Genomic DNA, 21,599 nt, shown 5'->3' with positions numbered 1-21,599 from the left:
GTCGAAAGGATATTGGAGGACATGTTGAGGATGTACGTGATGCATCAACAATGAAAGTGGGAAGAGTATCTTCCACTGGTAGAGTTCGCTTACAACAATGGGTATCATGAATCTTTGAAGATGAGTCTGTTTGAGGCATTGTATAGGCGGAGTTGCAATACTCTCATTAGTTGGAGTGATCCAGTTAACAAGGTGTTGATTGGACTAGACATGTTGGCGGACATGGAACATGAGATGTAGGTTATAAAAAGAATCTAAAGGCATAACAGGATAGGCAAAAGAGCTATGAAAATCAGAATAGTTTTTTCAAGGAGTTCTAGGTTGGGGAACAAGTGTACTTGAGTAGCAAACCAAAGAAGAGATCCTTGCGGATTGGATCATGTGCCAAGCTAGCAGCATAGTTTTGTGGACCCTTCAGTATTTTTTAGAGGACTGGGCCAGTAGCCTATCGACTTGCACTGCCTTCGATAGTGAAATTCCATGATGTTTACCGTGTGTCATTGCTTAAGAAGTATGTTAAAGATGTTGATCATGTGATTGCATGGTTTGTATTGCAGGTGGAACCAGATGGATAATTCCAGCTGGAGCCCCAGTGTATGTTGCAGAAAAAGGTGCTCATGCTCTGAAATCAAGAAATCAAGCATGTTAAGGTGCAATGGAAGCACTTTGTGCCTAATGAAGCTACATGGGAGATGGTGGATCAGATGCGGGCTATGTATCCTTCATTTTTTGTCGATTGAGGCAAAGCAGTGTTGGTATATGTCTTGGTATATGTTTTGGTACATGTTTTGGTGATGTGTGGTATATGTACATATGTATATGGATGTAAACATCGCCATGAGCTATGTTATAAAGCTCCAATAAGAAATATGGGTTTCATGTCATTATGATGTTATGCTTGTTATGTTTTCATGTTGGTTTGCTTCTCAGTAGGGTGATCATTGTAAATATTGCATCGAGCTAAGTTATAAAAATCGATCAGGAGTATGTTTTCCTTATCGAGGACAATGTTGCCCCAAGGGGGAGGGTTTTGTAACAGCCTTGGTGAAAATTCCATGTAATAAAATTTAATAAAGGAAAAATAATAACCACGGTTGATGGGATACTTATTCCAAGCTAAATGTTGGGAAAAAACATAGTGATGGGGATCACTTGTGGTTGATTAATGGCTAAGGAAATTGACAAAGGAAATGGCTATGGATTTGGAAAGGAAAAATGGAATTTTTGGCACATTTATTTATGAAAATAATGGAAATTAGGAGAAAAGGGAGGTGAAAGTTCACAAGTTGCATGTGAGGAAAATAAAGAAAATAGAGGCCTCATTAATAAAAAGGCTTCTAAGGATTAGTTCATAGAATTTTGTCAGTTCAGTTTTAGAGTTCTCTCTATATTCGCTCTCTATCATACTCTTGGACACTTAGAGTTTTATTGGATCACTCTTCAAGGGTGTGACATAATTAGAATTTTGGAGCAAGAAGGCAAAGGAAGAGCATGAAAGTGCAAGAGGAAACCAGGATCAGCAGCTACAACGAGTTTTTTTTACAAGTACCAAGTTGCATGTATGTTTTCCTCACTAGTTTCAGCATGCATGGCATATGCATGTGGTTTATTGGTCATGATCTGTCATTGGCATGGAGGATTTCTTGGAGTGACAGTGGATTTTCCTAGCCTTTCCATTTCCTAGATAGCCATGGTGATTGTGGATTTATTTCCTTGTTTTTTTTTGGTTGGTTCTCATGTTTCCTTTAGCTTGGGTTGAGTTACTAGTTCTTGGAAGCCTTGGTTGGAAAAATACTCTGGAAGCCCTGTATCAGCTTGGGTTGAGTTACTGGTCCTAGAATCCTTGGTTGGCAAATTTATTTGGAAGCCCTTGATGGGTTTAGTTACTAGTCCTAGAATCTCTGGTTGGAAAAACACTCTGGAAGCCCCAATAATTTGTGGGTTGAGTTACTAGTTTTAGAAGCCTTGGTTGGAACAAATGCTCTGGAGCCCTAGAAGGCTTGGATAGAGACCAATCTGATGATGGTTTTCTAATGTCCGATCATGAGGTGGAATCACTATTTTATGGGTTGAGGTGGTTGGCCTCTGGAAGCTCTAGATGGTTTTGGATTGATGTGTTCCATGAGATCCCACATTCATGCTTGGAATATGGCATGGGGGTTGATAATTGAAGAGAGGTTTGGCTCAGCCATTTTATGGTCTGGTGGAATGTGGTATTGCCATCCTTGGTTTGGATTTTGCATCATCAATATGAGGTTATTTCTCCTTGTATTTCTATGAGTATTATATTGGTTTATATGTGGATCATATGGTCATGATTTCCTTGGTATTTCTTTTGTTGTTATGTTGGTTATGCATATGTTTTATGACCGTAGATATGTATGGATCTCATCATGTTTTTACTTGTAAATGCATGAACCATGTATCTCTGACATAATGGTTGAAATTGCATCTAATGTTTTGAGGCATTAATGCTTCTTAGCGATTCTCAAATGACTATGAGACCCTTATGCTTAGATCTATTGTTTACACATGTAGATTTCATATTTGTGATATGTTTGACGAAGTGCCTATCATGGCTAGTAGGGCTCCAGTCAAGGGCTTGTTCAAGTATTTTCAATTCATCATTGTTTCATTTTTATCTTTATGTTCTAAAGGTGTTATTCAAGTCTCGACAGTGATCTAGGCTCTAGGCCTGAAAAACTGGCTCAAATCCTAGGGACACTGGCACAACACTAAGAAAAATAGTCCCTGGATGTTGGCAGGCCTTGTCATGAGAGTGTCCAGAGCCTCTTGGATGTTTTCAAGCCCATAGTATGGGAGTGTATAGAGGTCAAGAGGTCTAAAACCTCAATGGGACCCAAGGGTTGGTTATCAGAAGTGTTGGGATGGTTCTTAAGGATCTCGTAGCTTATGTGGAAGGTATGTATGATGTCTTTTTGTCGATTCCATTTGCTTAAGGTCACCTAGGAAGTTGTATCATATCATAGTAGCCTCTCATCACATGTTCACACTGGTTGGTTGGTTACTTGGGTTGATGTGCGAAGAGGGTGTTACAAGTATCTTTTTGATAGGGGTTTTGTGACCAGTCGAAAGAGGTGTTGCAAGTGGGGTTGTAACTTGCATGTATCATCCTATAAGGATGCTCAAATTTTCATAGAGACTTGTAATTTAGCTCCTATTGATTTTTTTATTATCAGAGAGTTTGTGAATGTCATCGTTTTTAAAGAAATTCATCTTAGCTTCCAAGTAGAGCATGTCAATATTCCCAATTTTCATATGATCTGCATACAAATCAAGGAATGTGTAGGGTGTGTACCTCATCATTGATTCTAACTTCACCTTGGGTTCAATGAAAGGCTCAATTTTCTAAATCATCAACTTCTACGTTGTTTTCTCTAAGGAAATGATAGAAAGTTACATCCACTAGATATGATAGATGATGCTAGATTCAGATTACAATTTGGCAGAGAAATGAATTTTTGGGCTGGTGCCTTTGGTCATCTGTTGCATGAGGATAGTAGAATTGTCAATCATGACAGGGTAATTGATGTAGAGGTCACGAAGAATTTTGATTCCCAGGAGAAGCCCATAGGATTCTTCTCTATTTCTCATGTTGTTTCCAAGTCCCCATTCATATGAGGCTTTTTCTTCTCCTTCAAAGTCGATTATGACCCCCCTACTCAAGCTCTTCTAGGAATATGTTTGGAGGCCCCATCAAAGAATAGATAGGGTCATTTTTGTTATTTTAACCAGTCCTTATAATCCCTATATTTCAATATGATTTTCCAATTATAGAAAGTGGTTTGGCTTCTCGGTGGATTGAGTGTGGTGTGGAGTCTTTTCCAAAACAAATTTGAACCACAACTCTTCTTCCACTTGCATGCTCTGTTGATCTATTTTATTATTACCTATTAAAAGAATAGTTTCTATTCAGAGGCCCCAAAATTTATAAATTATCTTCCTTTATTATTGTTTCTTACTTTGGAAAATTCTTTTATTCCTCGCTAACTAGAGCTGCCAGCATAGGAATGTAGAAAGGCTAAGCCAAAAATTCTTAAAAAACTCTTCTTTTTGAAATTGTATGGATCGGTTGAGTTCATTGTGAAAATAACTCAACAATGTTCAAATCAAAGTATGTTTGTATAGGAAGAGGGTGAAACATAGCCTTCCAACATTTTTGAGAAAATGTGCATGAAAAGAACAAATGATCGATTGTTTCCTTAGCGTTTATGCATAGGGGGCATATTGATGGACCCCGATGTCGTGCTTTTTCAAAAATTTTAGCTATTAGTAGTTTCCCCCTAAGGAGGGTCCAAATGAATAACATGATCTTAGACAAATTTTTCCTTCCATACTACTTTCCAATAAGTCTAAATGGGTTGACATTCTTATTCTCCTTGAAGGGCATCGTATCCAATTTTAGTCGTGTAATCCTTCCCTATTAGATCCCATTTGAACTTGTCCTATTGCTTAAGATGAATAGGCATTGTACCCTCTAGGTGATGTATAATAATATTCCATTGGTGTTGGATTTAGGGTGGAATGGTTAGGGTTTTCCAACCTTTCCAAGAAGAGTCACTCTATTACCAATCTAAAATTTGAGCCAATTTAAATATGCCTTTTCTTACAAGCCAATTCTTGAGTGGATGGAGTTCTAGAATAGTGGATAATTTTGCCCTAGTCATAATACTTTCATCCTATAGATTTATCTATTTTCCTCCCCTAGTGATTATGGATGTGCAAGGTTGAATTAGAGGGAGGATTGTTTTACATAATTTCCAAATTGGAGTACAAGTTATGGTAGCTATTTGAATTTGACGGAATTGATTTCAATGCATATTCATATGTTTTCCTTCTAATAATTTCTTCCACCAAGATTGTTCTTTAGTTATTAGCCTCCACATTATTATCTGCCCCCAGTGCTAAGTTCACCATTCCTAGTTGTTTTATTGCTATTACTCCTCTTTCATAATGGGAAGTTATTTTTTTTCAACTAAGCAGACTGAACTTTTTGGTGTCTGTTCTACCTCCCTACCATAAAAAAATTATTATGATAAGCTTTATTTTCTTTTTTATGCCTGCAAGTGCTTGCGAAATTTAAAACTAGTATAAAGGGATGGATGATAATATATATTTAATTAGAATGACCCTACCTGCCAAATTTAACTAGTAAATTCCCATTGTTGAAGTTTCCATTTCTTTTTTTCTATGATCTTTGTCCATACCTCAATCTTTATATTTTACTTGGAGATTGGAATACCTAAATATTTAAAATGTGTCAAATCCATTTTACAAGGAATCTCAAATATTTGTGATATGTGCTAAAGTATTCTTGGAGGGGCATTTCAATCATATATGTTGTTGTTTAGCTTGTTGATAAATCCTCCTGATGCTTCCAAGAATTGGTCCAAAGTGGACTTGAATCTTCCAACCACAATGGGGGAGGCTCCCCCTATGAATAATTTTCCATCGATGAATTAAGAGTGGTTCATGATTTTGACTCTATTGTACTATATTCCAATAAGTAGCCCTATTTTTTTGTCGTGCTAGTTTCTTGCTGAGAGTTTCCACCATAAGGATGTAGAGGAATGGTGAAATAGGGAATCTGTGCCTTCGTCCCAAGGTGATCTAGAAGAATTGTCTTGGTTTTCCATTTACCAGAGGAGCTATCCATTTCTTGTGGATGCATGCCTTGATAAGATCAATAAAGTCATTATAAAATCTAGTTTTTTCTAAGACAACAAAAAGAAAAGAGTGTCTTACCATATCAAAGGAATTTTCTATGTCGAGCTTAGGAATGAAACCTTTATCTTCTCGGGATAGGTTGAATGGATAGCCTCATGCATTAAGAGAATATTTTCCACAATATTTATTTTTTGGATGAATTCACCTTGGCTTTCAGAGATTAGTTGAGGGAGAAGAATTTGAGATGACTTGCAAGGATTTTGGTTATGATTTTATAAGAGGAATTACACAAGGAAATGGGTAGAAATCAGTTGAAGGAAGTAGGATTAGTTTCTTTAGGAATAAAAGAAATGAAATTTGAGTTGGTGTTACCTCATATTTTGTGCTTTATTTGAACCCATTGAATCATTTTGAGAAGATATTTTTTTATGAGATTGGATTTAAAGTTTTTACTTACATAAAACAATGTAATAATATTACCAATTACATCACAAATATATTTTCATATATATATATATATATATATATATATATATATATATATATATATATATATATATATATATATATATTAATTTGTTAAGAAATAAATTCCATTAGATAAATACTAATTGTACATATTACTTTTAGATTCCAAACACATATCAGCAAATATTTTAACATCACATAATTCTTGAAAATATTATTTTCAATACCCATCTTGTTTAAGTTCATGTCACTCTCTTCTTTAAAACACCTACAAGTTCATTAATCAATCCATCATCATATTCCTATGAATATTTGTAAACCAAGTTGTGATACCAATTGTTGGAAAATACTGGGGGGGTGAATCAATATTCCTTTGTAGTTAGCACTTTTAAATATTTTCAGAGCATTAGTTAATCTTCAATTATCATTAATGTTTATGCAGTAACAATAGTGAATAAAAGAACACAAGAGGCACAAAAATTTTAGGTGGAAAACCCCCTCCGGGTAAAAAAACACTGAATGCTTTTCTAATAATTCTTTAATCTTCAAATGTAATTGAAAAAAAAGCTCCAACTTCCTAGAATCTAGAAAATCATTCTTCTCCAACTTCCACTAGATGGACGCTCCAACGCTCGAGATTCTGTAGTAGTCAATTGAACAGATGCCCCAACACCCAATGAGCTACAACTCACCCTAGCACCACCCTACCACCCTGAAGTTTTCACAAGCTTGAACATGTTGGTGACTTCATGCACCAACCTAGCACCACCCTACCACCCTATAGAAGAATAAAAGAAGAATGGACTTCCATACCAGGGAAAATGGTCCACTTTACAATGATATAGAATGATGTAGAAGAAGAAGACACACTAGACCATAACCCCAACTATGAAACAACCACCTAATGATGATCCTAGACCTCCCATCATTGCCTCTTCAACTTTTGGAAGATAGACACTAGTACAACTTTTACAATGATTCTTTTACAATGACTCTATAAAATGATTGTATGCAATGCTTTCCACTTGAAGACTTCATATGGTGAACTTCTTGCTGTTGTTTTGCACTTGATTGCTGCTCTTATCATGCTACCCTTTCCCACTCTTCAGAACATTATATTATGCAATGAGTCTTCTTTTGATGAATATATAATACCTGCAAAAAATCTTCAAAGAAATACCCATGACATGATAATAGCAAAACTTACCTCATCCTACAGAGCATATGTCAGTGCTAAGAAAAAACAACAAATTAGAATACAAAGAACCTAATGCAATTAAGAAATGAACATGCATATACATAATATACTTACCTGTAGCTTACCTCTACTACATCATTTTGTTGCACCTTGCTCTTTGCTTCCCTAGAAAGTCTGGTCCTTTGCAACCCTTGACAGCACTTGATCTAGTTTTTCTCGCCTTCTAGGAGCATGACATTTAATATAATTTATCTCTGTGATTTCAGATCCCCAATATGTGATCTTCGGTCATGTAGTATCCCTCTGAGTCTTCTTTCCAATGCCATAGGTCTAACCCAATTTGGACTCTTCAAGACAAAGTTATGCCCAATCTCTCACAATGACCTAATTATGGACTAGTTCAGTAAAGCGAACTTGTATGGTGTGCCACGTGTCACTGTTTCCTCCTTCAGCTCTGAAACTCATAAACATAAAACTACAGCCCTTGCACTATCCACCATAGTTTACATAATTCCTATCCTCTTCTCAGAGAGAGAGTTATGATGATTTTCGCAAGCTCACTTCTTTGAGATGAAATTCGGGAGCCTGCAAACACCCTAACTTCAACAGATCATATCTCCAAAAATATAGCGAACCAAGATCTGAAATTTGGTCATGACATTCATCAGGATTATGAATCAAATGGGTTTTAATTTCAGAATCTAAGATGTTAGGCCCCTATACTACTAGTGCAACCTCTTATTGTTATTAGTACAACCCACTTATTATATTGATGTACCCATGTAGTGCCCATATTGTTACTATTGTGCCCCATAGAAGCCCACTATTGTGATTATTGTGCCCTTACATTATTATTGTTATGTCGGCTCTAATTATGTTATGACCCCTTAGACTCCTATATATAGAAAGGTCTTTTCATTTGTATCATCCAAGAATTGCTCATTTATGTAATGTAAAGGAGGTTGCCCCCTCGAAGAGGCTGAATTCTAAGGCGTGGATCTTTCTTTTCTATCTTTTTGTTAGCTAGTTTCATAACATTTGGTATCAAAGCTTTGGATTCTAGGGTTTCGCTGCTCCAAACAGGTCATAGTGGAATTTTCGCTATAACTTTTTTTTTGCGACGTTTCAGAAGCTAAAAAAAACGCATTTGAGAAGAAATCGCGCTAACTCTCGGGTCCGAATTTCAGAGCTTTTTGTGCTATATTTGTGGAGATATTATCTGAGGAACTTGGTCTTTTTGCAGACTCCTGAATTACATTTCAAACAGGTGACTTGGGGAAAATCGTCATAACTTTCTCTCTGTGCATCAGATTGAAATTTTGTAAGAAGGTACAGAAAGAGGATGGACTGTAGTTTCTTGTATATATTTTTTAGAGCCAAAGGTCGAAATAGTGACACGTGGCACTTCATACAATTTTGCTCTTCTAGAAAGGTCTATAATCAGGTCATCTTGGGAGATTGTGCATAACTCTTTCTTGGAGAATCCAATTTGGATCAGACTGGTGGCATTGGAAATAGGACACAGAGGGCTACTACAGGTCATAATTTCAGAACTTAAACATCCGAAAGTACAGAGTTACAGTCGTTTCAAGATCGAGCTCCTAAAATCAAGAAAAAGCAAGATGAGGAAGTTTGATGGCAAGGATCCGGTAAATTGGATACTTCAGATGGAGCAATATTTTGATCTACCTGGTGTACCACTATAACAAAAAGTATGTATTACATCTTCATATTTAGAACCGGATCAATTTTTATGGTATTAAGGGCTTTGTTCTCGTAAACAACTTGTTACATGGTCAATTTTCATAGAGGAAATGATAGCACATTATGAGGATACAAAGAGCAACACCTTCTTTAGAGCAACACCACAACAATTGCAAAGAGTAAAAGGGCTTTGTGACACAGTGGAAAGCAAAATTATGGTAACCAGGAAGCATACCCCTCACAACTATAAATATGAAAGTGTTGTTTCTCCTAGCCTTCCACAACCTACAAGGGTTACACCACAACAATTGGAAGGAAAAAGAGAAAAAGGGCTTTGTTACAATTGTGATAGCAAATGCACTAAAGGTCATAAGTGTGCTGAGAAGAAATTATTTTACATAGAATATGAAGAGGAGGAAGAAAAGGATCAAGAAACATCAATAGAAGAAGATATATGCCAGGACCCCACCCCAAAGAAAGAAGAAATGAATCAGACGATATCTTGTAAATCATTGGCAAGAATTACCACTCCTCAAACTCTCAAGATAGAAGGACATATCAAGAAAAAAAAGGTGCAAGAAGTGAAAGATCACATCGAGAAAGAAGAAATGAATCCAACCATATCTTGTAATTCATTGGTTGAAATTACCACTCCTCAAACTATCAAGATAGAAGGACATATCAAGAAGAAAAATGTTCAAGAAGTGAAAGATCACATCGAGCATCAAGAAATGAATCCGACCATATCTTGTAAAGGATTGGAAGAAATTACCACTCCTCAAACTCTAGAGATAGAAGGACATGTCAAGAAGAAAAAGGTTCAAGTAGTGAAAGATCACATCCGGCATCAACAACTTGTTCTCCAACTTTTAAAGGGTAATGCCACTTCGATGCAAAATCAAACGAAACAACAGGTAGATCAACATTGTAGTGAAAAATGTTTTGATGTAGGTGATTGGCTATTTTTACTACTACATCTCAAGCAAGCTATTTATGAGAAGGAAATGTTGGCAATACTACATGCACTTAAAACATGGCGACCTTACCAAATGGGAAGACTCTTCAAGGATGAGGATGTGGAAGCATTGTTTTGTGCTATTTCTATTATCCAACCAAATTGGATAAACGAAGCAAGGGATGAATGGAAGAAGGATGAAGAAGTATGGCCACTTATTCAAAAGTTGCAAAAGTTCCCAATTCAAACAATATTTCCAGAAATTGAAGAGCAAGGAAAATTCATATTGGAACCTGGAGCAGTCACAGAAGCAAGAACCTGACAGCTATGAAATCGATCAATTTCAGAGTATCTAATCAAGTGGAAGAACTTACCCACTGAAGATTCCACATGGGAGGACAATAATTTTATACAGAAGCATCAAGAACTACTCAAGCGTTGAGGACAATGCTTTTTGAAGGAGAGGGGCATGTTAGGCCCTTATACTACTAGTGTAACCCCTTATTGTTACTAGTACAACCCACTTATTATATTGATGTACCCATGTAGTGCCCATATTGTTACTATTGTGCCCCATAGAAGCCCACTATTGTTATTATTGTGCCCTTACATTATTATTTTTATGTCAGCTCTGATTATGTTATGACCCCTTAGACTCCTATATATAGAAAGGAGGTCTTTTCATTTGTATCATCCAAGAATTGCTCATTTATTAATGTAAAGGAGGTTGCCCCCTCAAAGAGGCTGATTTCTAAGGCGTGGATCTTTCTTTTCTATCTTTTTGTTAGCTGGTTTCATAACATAAGACTTCGCAAAAATGAAGTTATAATGAAAATTCCAAGATCACTTCATTTGGACGATATATGAGATTTCTTTTTATAGAGTTGAGAGGGGCTTCCATAGAGAATGTTGGATGGATTTTAGGAGCTTAAAAAATTATTAATTAATGACGATTCAATGAAAAAACCAATTATGAGTGCCATGCCACAACCCCATAGGGTTTTAGCCCACTAACTGGGGTTACTAGCTTCAAACATGAATATCTCTCAAACTGTGAAGAATTACTTGGCATGCCATATATCAACGGAAACATCTCGACGAGTAAAATCTATATAGAAAATCCTTGACTCAAAATAGACTAAGCTTTCAAGTAAAAATTCCTTTGCAAGATCGGGGTAGCCCCTAGTGCTGCTTAGGTTGACATCAATGACAACCTCAGATCATCTTTAGATCAACATGATGACCTTGCTAGACCAACTCAAGGGGGGAAAATATTTTAGCAAGATTAACTTAAAGTTTGTATATCACTAGGTACCAATCGAACCTCCAATTTTTGGAAGACTGCCTTCAATGCCAAGGAGGGCCTTTTCAAATGGTTAGTTATGCCTTTCGGGTTGATGAATGCTCCTGCAACCTTCATGAGGCTGATGGGTGACATCTTATAACCATTCACCAACTCATTTGTAGTGGTATACTTGGATGACATCCTGATCTTCAACCAGAGTTGGGAAGAGCACCTCCACCACATCCGACAAGTTCTCCAAACACTGCGACAACACAAGATGTGTGCCAATTTGGAGAAATGCACTTTTGGCATGAACTAGGTTTAGTATCTGGGATACATTATTAATTAAAGGGGAGTACATGTGGATCCAGCCAAGATCTAATTCATTCGAGATTGGCCAGCCCCAACCACTGTGACAAAGCTCTGTAGCTTTTTGGCCCTTGCCAATTTCTACCATAGGTTCGTGTTGGGATTCTCTCATATCACTTGGCCCTTGAGTCAACTCACCAAGGGAGGAGCAAAAGAAAATTTATTTTGGTTTGAATATCAACAGAAGCCATTTGCAGAGTTGAAACATTGCCTCTGCTCTACACCGGTGCTAACATTACCAGACTTGCAACAGCTATTTGAGATCGAGACAGATGCCTCTAACTATGTTATTGTGGCAATTCTTACACAACAGGGACATCCAGTGGCATATCATGGTGAGACACTTTCAAACACAATCTGAAAGTATCCCACTTATGACAAAGAGATGTATTCCATTATGGAGGCATGCTAACAATGGAAGAATTGCATTTTGGGGAAGGAAACGGTCATCCACACATACCACCGACCCCTGCAGTTCATACAGACGCAAGGGAAGTTGTAGAATGATCACTAACAGAAGTGGTCCACATACCTGCAACAGTTCCATTTGAATATAAAGTATAAGAAGGGAAACACCAATAGTGTTGTAGACTGCCTCAGCCAACCAGTGATCATGGCGTTAACCACTATGCTCAACTCTTGGGGCATGAGACTTCTGATTGGCCACTTCTCTACAAAAGCGACCTAGAATTTGGCCACACATACTAGACGCTCTTGGAGGGTTAGCAAGTTCTAGATTTTCACCTCCAGAATGCCCTATTATGCCACCTGGGACACCTTTGTGTTCCTTCAAGCAAGTGTGCCAAGATGATTTGGGAAGTGCACTACATTCAATTCGCTGGTCATTTCAGCATTGAGAAAATAGTGGTAGTACTGCAGATGTATTTCTATTGGCCGAATCTTCGACAGGATGTCGGGAAGTACATCAGATCCTGCACTGCTTGTGCCATTTCCAAACCAGCCATCAACAATCACGGCCTCTATACTCCAATGCCTACCCATAGTAGACCTTGGGAATCCATCTCCATGGATTACATGTCGAGCCTTCCTTCTACTAAGCATGGCAATGACTATGTTTTTGTAGTCATCAACAGATTCTCAAAGATGGACATTATGGCGGCTTGCAAGAAGAATATCACAATAGAAGCCACTGTTAAACTCTTCGTTGAATGAGTGTGGGTACACTTTGGGATCCCATAGTCTGTCATCTCAGATTGGGATAGCAAGTTCCTTAATACATTTTGGTCCAGTCTCTGGTCGATGTTGGACACCAAGCTCACTAAGTCCATATCTTCCCATCCCCAGTGGTCAGACAGAGGTCATCAACAAGATGATCATACACATTCTGCACATGTACAGCTCAAAGAATCCACGCACATGGGATAAGATCCTCCCCTATGTCCAACACAGCTATAATCAAGCTCTCCACAACTCGACTGGCCACAACCCTTTTCAGGTGAGCTTGGGATTCCAACCACTATGTCCCATTGATGTGGCCATACCATTTGGAGCTACTCACGAAGATTTGGTTCATGTCCAGTCCGAAGCCGATAAGGCAAATAGCTTCATTGAGCACATCCAACATATCTGTCAGCATGTCCACAACATCCTGGAGAGATTAAATGTCAAGTAAAAGCAGCGTCATGATCAACATTAGGTGCCACACAAGTTTCAGGTGGGTGACAAAGTTTGGTTGTGTTTGCTGAAGGAATGCATTACTAGAGCCTATCAGAAACTCAGGCCACTCTAATATGGTCCTTGAACCATTACCAAGGCTTTGGGAGATAATGCATTTGAGCTCAGCACTCCCCCATTTCTTGGCTTGCACCCAATTTTTAATGTAGACCGTCTTCGACCATACTTCCCACCATTGCTAGACACATCAAACATTGCAGAACATATCACACCTATAGAGTTAAATCCAGATTGCATAGAACAAGACACAATTGATCGGATCATGGAAACTCAGATCAAGAACACCCGACAACAAAGGATCCAACTATATCGAGTTTTCAAAGTAGGCCAACTCCTTCATCAGGGAAAGTGGCTCAACAGGGACCAAGTTCAACAGAAGTTTCCTCATCTCATGGAGGAACTCAAAGCAATGGGGACCATTGCTTCCTAAGGGAGGAGGAATGATCTAGGTGGATATTGGTAGCCACCTACCTATTCCACTTGGACACCCACCATTATTTCTTTCAGTTTTTCGATTTCCTCATTTGTAGCACAATTTACTATTTTGGCCAATTTTTAGGGTCCTGAACTTTCGGAGCTGTTTTGAGGCCCTAAACAACGTTTTTTGGGAAACCCAAGACCAACAGGTGGTCTGTACCAATGTTGGTCATTCAAAAGTTGTATTCCTCAAATAGATATTTCTAACGAGGTATTGTGCGCATCAAACGGAGATCGTATGCCAAAGTTATAACCCGGGGAAGTTGATGTACCAATTTACCCAAACAAGGCCCATAATTTGCCGCTTCATCTCCTAGGGTTAGGTTTCTAGATGTTTAGGGTTTTCCATTGATTCTCAATAATAAATAGGCCTTTGAGCCTCATTGTAACATATTTCAGAGGAATGTAGCCACCACATCTCTTCTTAGAGATAAGCTACCATTGCCCGAGCTAGTCTTATTTCCACTCTGTTTGTAGGCATATTTCAGTATTTGTGTTCGGAATCTAGCTCACAAAAAGATAGAAAATATAGATCAACACCTTATAATTCAGCCTTCTCAAGGGGGAAACCTCCTTTACATTACACAAATGAACAATTATTGGATGATACAAATGACTAAACCTCCCTTCTATATATAGGAGTATAAGGGGTCACAATATAATCAAGTCGACATAATAGTAATAACATAAGGGCACAAAAATAACAATAGGGGATACAATGACAATAGTAATGGGGGAATCACTAGTATTATAGGGGCCTAACATTCACCTCTCCTTCTAAAAAGCATTGTCCTCAACGCTTGCGTAGTTCTGGATGCTTCTGTATAAAATTCTCATCCTCCCATGTGGAATCTTCAGCGGATAAGTTCTTCCACTTGATGAGATACTCTAAAATTGATTGATTTCATAGTTGTCGAGTTCTTGTTTCTGTGATTGCTTCTGGTTCCAATATGATTTTCCCTTCCTCGTCAAGTTTTGGCAATATTGTTTGAACTGGGAGCTTGTCACCTATAACCTTCTATAAACATGAAACATGCAAAACTAGGTGCACTCGGGAAGCTGCAGGAAGCTCAATTTGTATGCCATAGTACCAATCTTTTGCAACACCTTGTACAAACCATAATACTTTGGTGATAATTTATTATCCTTCTTAGCTTGCTTGAGGGACATTTGTTTATATGTTTGTAGCCATAGGAATACCTAGTCACCTACATCAAAACTTCTTTTGTTGTGATGTTGATCTGCCTGTTGTTTCATTCTATTATGCACCAACATGAGGTTATCCTTTAAGACTTGGAGAACTTGTTGTTGATGCTCGATGTGATGTTCCACTGCTTGAACCTTAGAATTTTCTCTTAAATATGATGTGATGGATGGTGGATGATATCCATAAAGTGCCATAAATGGGGTCATTTTTGCTGCAATATGGAAGGAAGTGTTATACACCATTCAGCCAAAGGCAACCATTTGACCCATTGTGTATTTTTATCAGATACAAAGCAACGAAGATATCCTTCCAAACATTTGTTTACTATCTCAGTTTGCCCATCAGATTAAGGATGATAAGATGAGCTATGAGCTAACTGATTATCGAGACAAGAAAATAATTTTGTCCAAAAATTTCCAGTGAAAACGGGATCTCTATCACTTACAATAATCTTTGGGTTTCCATGCAACTTTTGAATTGTTTCCATAAATGCGGTAGAAACTGTATTGGCTTTAAATGGATGTGATAATGCACAAAAGTGTGCATACTTGGTAATTCTGTCAACTACCACCATGATGACACTCTTTCCTTCGGACTTGGGTAAACCTATGATAAAATCCATTGAAACGTCCTCCCAACATTGGCTTGGAATGGATATAGGTTGTAATAGACCTAGGGTCTGAAATGTTTCAACTTTATTTTGTTGGCAAACCAAACATTCCGCCACAAAATTTTGAATATCCGACTTAAGGCCATCCCAAAAAAATTCCTTCTTAACCCTGTGGTAAGTTTTTAAAAATCCTGAGTGCCCTCGTAAGGGAGAAGTGTGCAATTCTATAAGAATCTTTTTTTTGAGTTGGGAATTCTTACATAGGTATAAGCAATCTTTGTACCATAACAAATCAATTTTCCAACTAAATGTATCAGATGTAGTGGGACCTTGTTGTAACTTTCAAATGAGTGCCCACACTTCTTCATCATTCTTCCATTCCTCCCTTGCTTCGTTTATCCAATCTGGTTAGAAAATAGAAATGGCGCACAACAATGCGTCCACATCCCCATCCTTTGTTGAGAGTGCATCTACCACAACATTTTTCTTCCCTTTTTTGTAGATGATTTCAAAGTCATAACCCAACATCTTTGTGACCCATTTTTGTTGCTCTTTAGAGGATAATCTTTGTTCTAAAAAGTATTCAAGACTATCATGATCCGTTTTCACCTTGAAGTGTCTTCCCATTAGGTAGGGTTGCCATTTCTTAAGTGCATGTAGTATTGCCAACATTTCCTTCTCATAAATAGCTTTGTGCAAATACTTTCCCTTGATTGGACGACTTTCGAAAGCAATGGGTCTTTCATCTTGCATTAAAACAACGCCAATTCCATTTCCAGAAGCATCACATTCCACAATAAAGGTTTTTGTGAAGTCCAGCGTAGCTAAGACTGGTGCTTGGCACATTGCCTCTTTAAGATGCTTGAAGGCCTTTGTTGCTTCTGGAGTCCATGAAAATGCATCTTTCTTCAATAATGGTGTTAGAGGTGCTGCTATTATCCCATAATTCTTAACAAACTTGTGATAATAACCTGTCAACCCGAGAAATCCTCACAAATGCTTTATGGATGTGGGGATTTTCCATTCCTTAATGGCTTTAATTTTGCTAGGGTCTACCTTAACACCTTCATGAGATACAATATGACCCAAATATTCCACCTCTTGTACTCCAAAGAAATATATGGAGCTTTTTGCATATAATTATTTCTCCTCCAATTGTTTGAGCGCCCTGTCAACATGTTCAACATGATCCTTCCAAGACTTGTTGTAGATTAGTATATTATCAAAAAATACTAACACACATTTTCTAAGGAAGGGTTTGAAAATGGAATTAATCAAACCTTGAAATGTAGAAGGTGCATTGGTAAGGCCAAAAGGCATGACCAAAAATTCATAATGACCCTCATGAGTTCTAAATGCTATTTTCAGAATGTCTTCAATCTTCATTCTAATTTGATGATATCCTGAACGAAGATCCAACTTGGTGAAGTAAATTGATCCATGCAATTCATCTAATAATTCATCAATGACGGGAATGGGAAATTTATCTTTAATAGTGAGCTAGTTGAGCTCCCTATAATTTGGACACATTCACCATGATCCATCCTTCTTGTGCACAAATACTACTGGAGCAGAGAAAGAACTTTGACTAGGTTGAATTATACCAGCCTCTAGCATTTCTGCAACCATACGTTCAATTTCACTCTTTTGGGCATAGGGATATCTGTACAGTCTAATGTTTGGAGGAACACTTCCTAGAATCAAATGAATAGCATGATCATGATCATGAATAGGTGGGAGACCTTTGGGAGTCTCAAATACCTTGGAATGATTGTCCAAGACTTTTTGGAGATCTGGAGAAATAGATTATTTCAATGTGGGAACCTCTAGCAAACATAATTGTGAAATTACACCTCATCGTTCCTTCCTTAGAAGATTTGTCATACAGTTAGAGATGAATATCTTTCTCAGTTACCCTGCAATACCCCTTAATTCAACTTCCTTTCCTTCCGCACAAAATTTCATGAAAAGTTCTTGAAAATTAAAAGCTATTGTACCCAAGGATTGTAGCCATTGGGCTCCTAGTACAACATCAGCACCAGCCATTGGAATGGAAAGCATTGGGCTATTCAATACATATTCAACCATGGATAGCTTGATATTATGGCACTTTCCAGAGCAATTTATGGTTCCTCCACTTGCAACCAACACTTGAAACTCTGGTGCTAGATATAGGATTCAATTCCTTTGTTATCTTACAATGAATAAAATTATGGGTACCTCCGGAATCAATCAACACTATTACCTCTTTCTTCTTGATATGTCCTTCTATCTTGATAGTTTGAGGAGTGGTAATTGTAGCCAATGCATTACAAGAAATGGTTGGATTGATTTCTTCTTTATCTAGGGTTTGTTCCTGTAGTATATCATCTTCTTTTGAAATTTCTTGTTCCTTTTCTTCCTCCTCTTCACAATCTATGTAGAATAATTTCTTCTCAGCACACTTATGACCTTTAGTGTATTTGCTATCACAACTATAACAAAGCCCTTTTGCTCTTTTTTCTTCCAATTGTTGTGGTGTCAACCTTGTAGGTTGTGGAAGGCTAGGGGCAACAACACTTATATATTTATAGTTGTGAGTGGTAATCTTCCTGGTTGCCATAATTTTGCTTTCCATTTTTCTTTCTAACCTTAATGCCATCTCCAATGAATCAGGTTCCCAAAGGCGAACCTCATGTTGGATATTATCCTTTAAAGTCTCTATGAACACATCAATCCTATGCTCCTCTAGAATATGTTTTACCCTTATGTTCAATTTTTGGAATTCCTCAATGTGCTCCATCATTGAACCCTTTTTTTTGAAATTTATCAATTGGCTAAAAAAGGTGTTTCTTTTTGTATCCTCATAATGTGCTATCATTCCTTCCATAAAAATTGCCCAAGTGACAATTTGTTTATGAGAACAAAGCCATTGATACCATACAAACTAATTTGGTTCCAAAATATAAAGTTGCAATACGTACCTTTTATGTGTTTTGCACATTATGGAGATCAAAAAATTGCTCCATCTGTAGTATCCATGTTCGAGGATCCTTGCCATCAAACTTCCTCATATCAATTTTTGGAAAATGGTGGGTCTTCAATCCAACATTAGATTCTATGAAATCATGATTAACATTTCTTTTTTTCTCATCATTAGTTTCCTTACTACCATTTCACCATTAGTGACCATTTCTTATAGCAGCTTATTCAAATTTATCTTCAATTCTTCCATCTTATCGTCCATGCCATTCATCTTAGTGTCCATGCCATTCATCTTAGCTTCCATGCCATCCATCTTAGCTTCCACACCATCTAGATTAATGTGCATACCATTCATATTAGCTTCCACGCCATTCATCTTGGCTTCATTTACCTTTAGTGGGAGTGAAATTTGTTGTACTTGGTCTTGTAATTTTGATATATCATGTTGCAGTTCTTCCTCTTCTTCACGAGTCATGCTTGAGCTTTCAGGTTGCTTACTAGGTGTTTCAATTTTCTTTCTTCGAGGCATTAATTAATGCTAATAATTCTTCACTATTCCCTTTGAATTCCTTCAAACTAATTTTTCAAACCAATCTTATGCAAAAACTTAAAAAAAACTACACACCTTTTTTTCACTTTGTAAGAGCTCGATATTGAATCTGTTGTATCTCTATAACTGCAGAACTTGAATATTTGAAATCTCATCCTGTAGTAGCCCTTTGAGTCCTCTTTCTAACCCCACAAGTATGATCAAGATTGGATTCTCCAAGGAAGAGTTATGCCAAATCTCCCATGGTGACCTGATTATAGACTAGTTCAGTAGAGCACACTTGTACGATGTGCCACGTGTCATTGTTTTGACCTTAGTACCTAAAACTGATATACAGAAAACTACAAGTCGTCCTCTTTCTGAAACTTGTTACGAAATTTGAATCTGATGCTCAAAACAATAGTTATGACTATTTTCCCCAGGTCACCTATTTGGAATGTAATTAGGGAGTCTGCAAAACCCTAAATTACTCAGATCATATCTCCGTAAATATATCGTACAAGCTCTGACATTTGGACCCAAATTTTAGAAATATTTCAGCTCAAATGGGTTTTTTTAAGCTTCTGAAATGCCGCAAAAAAAAAAAAAAAATTATAGCGAAAATTTCACGATGACATGTTTGAAGCAGCGAAACCCTAGACTCCAAAGCTCTGATACCAAATGTTAGGAAACCAGCTCACAAAAAGATAGAAAATAGAGATCAACGCCTTATAATTCAACCTCTTCAAAGGGGAAACCTCCTTTACATTGCACAAATGAACAATTCTTGGATGATACAAATGACTAAACATCCCTCCTATATATAGGAGTCTAAGGGGTCACAATATAATCAAGTCGACATAACAGTAATAACATAGGGGCACAAAATTAACAATAGGGGATACAATGACAATAGTAATAGGGGAATCATTAGTATTACAGGGGCCTAACAATTTGATATTAATGAAATGAAGTGTTATTTCCACTACATCTTTGTATTTATGTTTATATCTGTAATTTGTTGTGTTCCCGTTTAAATCTGAATCATCAAATGAGGATGGCTCAATCTCTACACCCTCGCTCATGAGAGCCATGTACCTAGTGTACCGATCTAGTGACCACCTCTATGTGCATTGTGATGTATGTCCTCCAACATTCTCTCTAGCATCATGCATCAACCTGTTGGAATCTCTGGAAGTCTCTGCATGAGTGGGTGCTTCCACTCTCTGCTCCTTTGCATGTGGTTGCTCCACATCATCTTGAGGTTTTTCCTTTGGAGCTAAAAGCTCCTCATTTGCATGTAACTAAACTCCCTCTCAAGGGAACATCTCATGTCTTTCTCTTCATCGAACTTCTCATCTCTACAAACCACTATCATCCTGTTGGATGGTAGGTATAACCGATATTTGTGAGTTGTATCAGTGTACCCCACAAATATGCCCAACTTAGTTGTTGGCTCTAGCTTTTTCCGTGAATCCTTGGTAGCATGACAGAAGACTAATGAACCAAAGATCCTCAAGTGTGCCACATCTATTTTCTTACTAGAAAAATCTTCTTCTAGTGTACTCAACCCAAGAAGTTGATGAGGGCTTATGTTCTGTGAATAAATAGTTGTGTTGCATGCTTCAACCCACAAGTGCAACGATAGGCCCTAATCATGTAACATTGATCGTGCAACACCCACAATACTTTTGTTCTTCCTTTTAGCCACCCCATTCTACTGTGGGTTATAAGGTGTTATTAATTCCCATCGAATGCCTTCTGATGCACAGAATTTCTTGAATTCATTTGACACATATTCTCTACCATTATTGCTTCCGAGAGCTTTAACTTTCTTGATAGTATCTTTCTCAACAAGTGATTTAAATTCACAAAATTTAGGAAATCTCTGATATTTCATTTGTATGAAGAAAATCCAGCACTTACGAGAAAAATCATCAACAAATATTACATAATACCTGTGCTTGGCCTTGGATGTTATCAAGAATGGTCCACATACACCTTAGTGAACTCGATAAAGGATTGCTTGTGCTCAACTATCTTTATCATGAAAGGAAGCTTTAGTGTACTTCCCTAATGTACACCCTTTGCATGTGTCTCTCTACTCTAGTGTACCCTTGGGAAGTCCTATAGAAATTTGATGCATGATCTTCAAAGCTCTGTGGTGCAAGTGACCCAATATTCTATGCCACAACTCATCATTGCCTCGGCTCCTCACCTTCTCTACTTTAGTGCTTAAAGAAGTGAAATATTCTACATCAAATTTGTAGAGGTTCTTTACTCGAACCTTGATTTGCTTCACTTGTCCTAAGGCTATGTTATGAAGGAAAGCCTTTCCCTTGCTAAATATTACATGGTAGCCACGATCCTCCAACATGTAAACTAAAACCAAATTCTTCTTCAAACCCGGAACATACATGACATCTTTTAGTGTGAGAGGAGTACCATAC

Source organism: Pinus tabuliformis, chromosome X (assembly GCF_031772625.1).
Source record: "Pinus tabuliformis cultivar Carrire ecotype Pingquan chromosome X, CPIR1, whole genome shotgun sequence".
Classification (NCBI taxonomy): Eukaryota; Viridiplantae; Streptophyta; class Pinopsida; order Pinales; family Pinaceae; genus Pinus; species Pinus tabuliformis.
The sequence above is the reverse complement of the archived record's forward strand: the minus strand, read 5'-3'. Positions refer to the sequence as shown.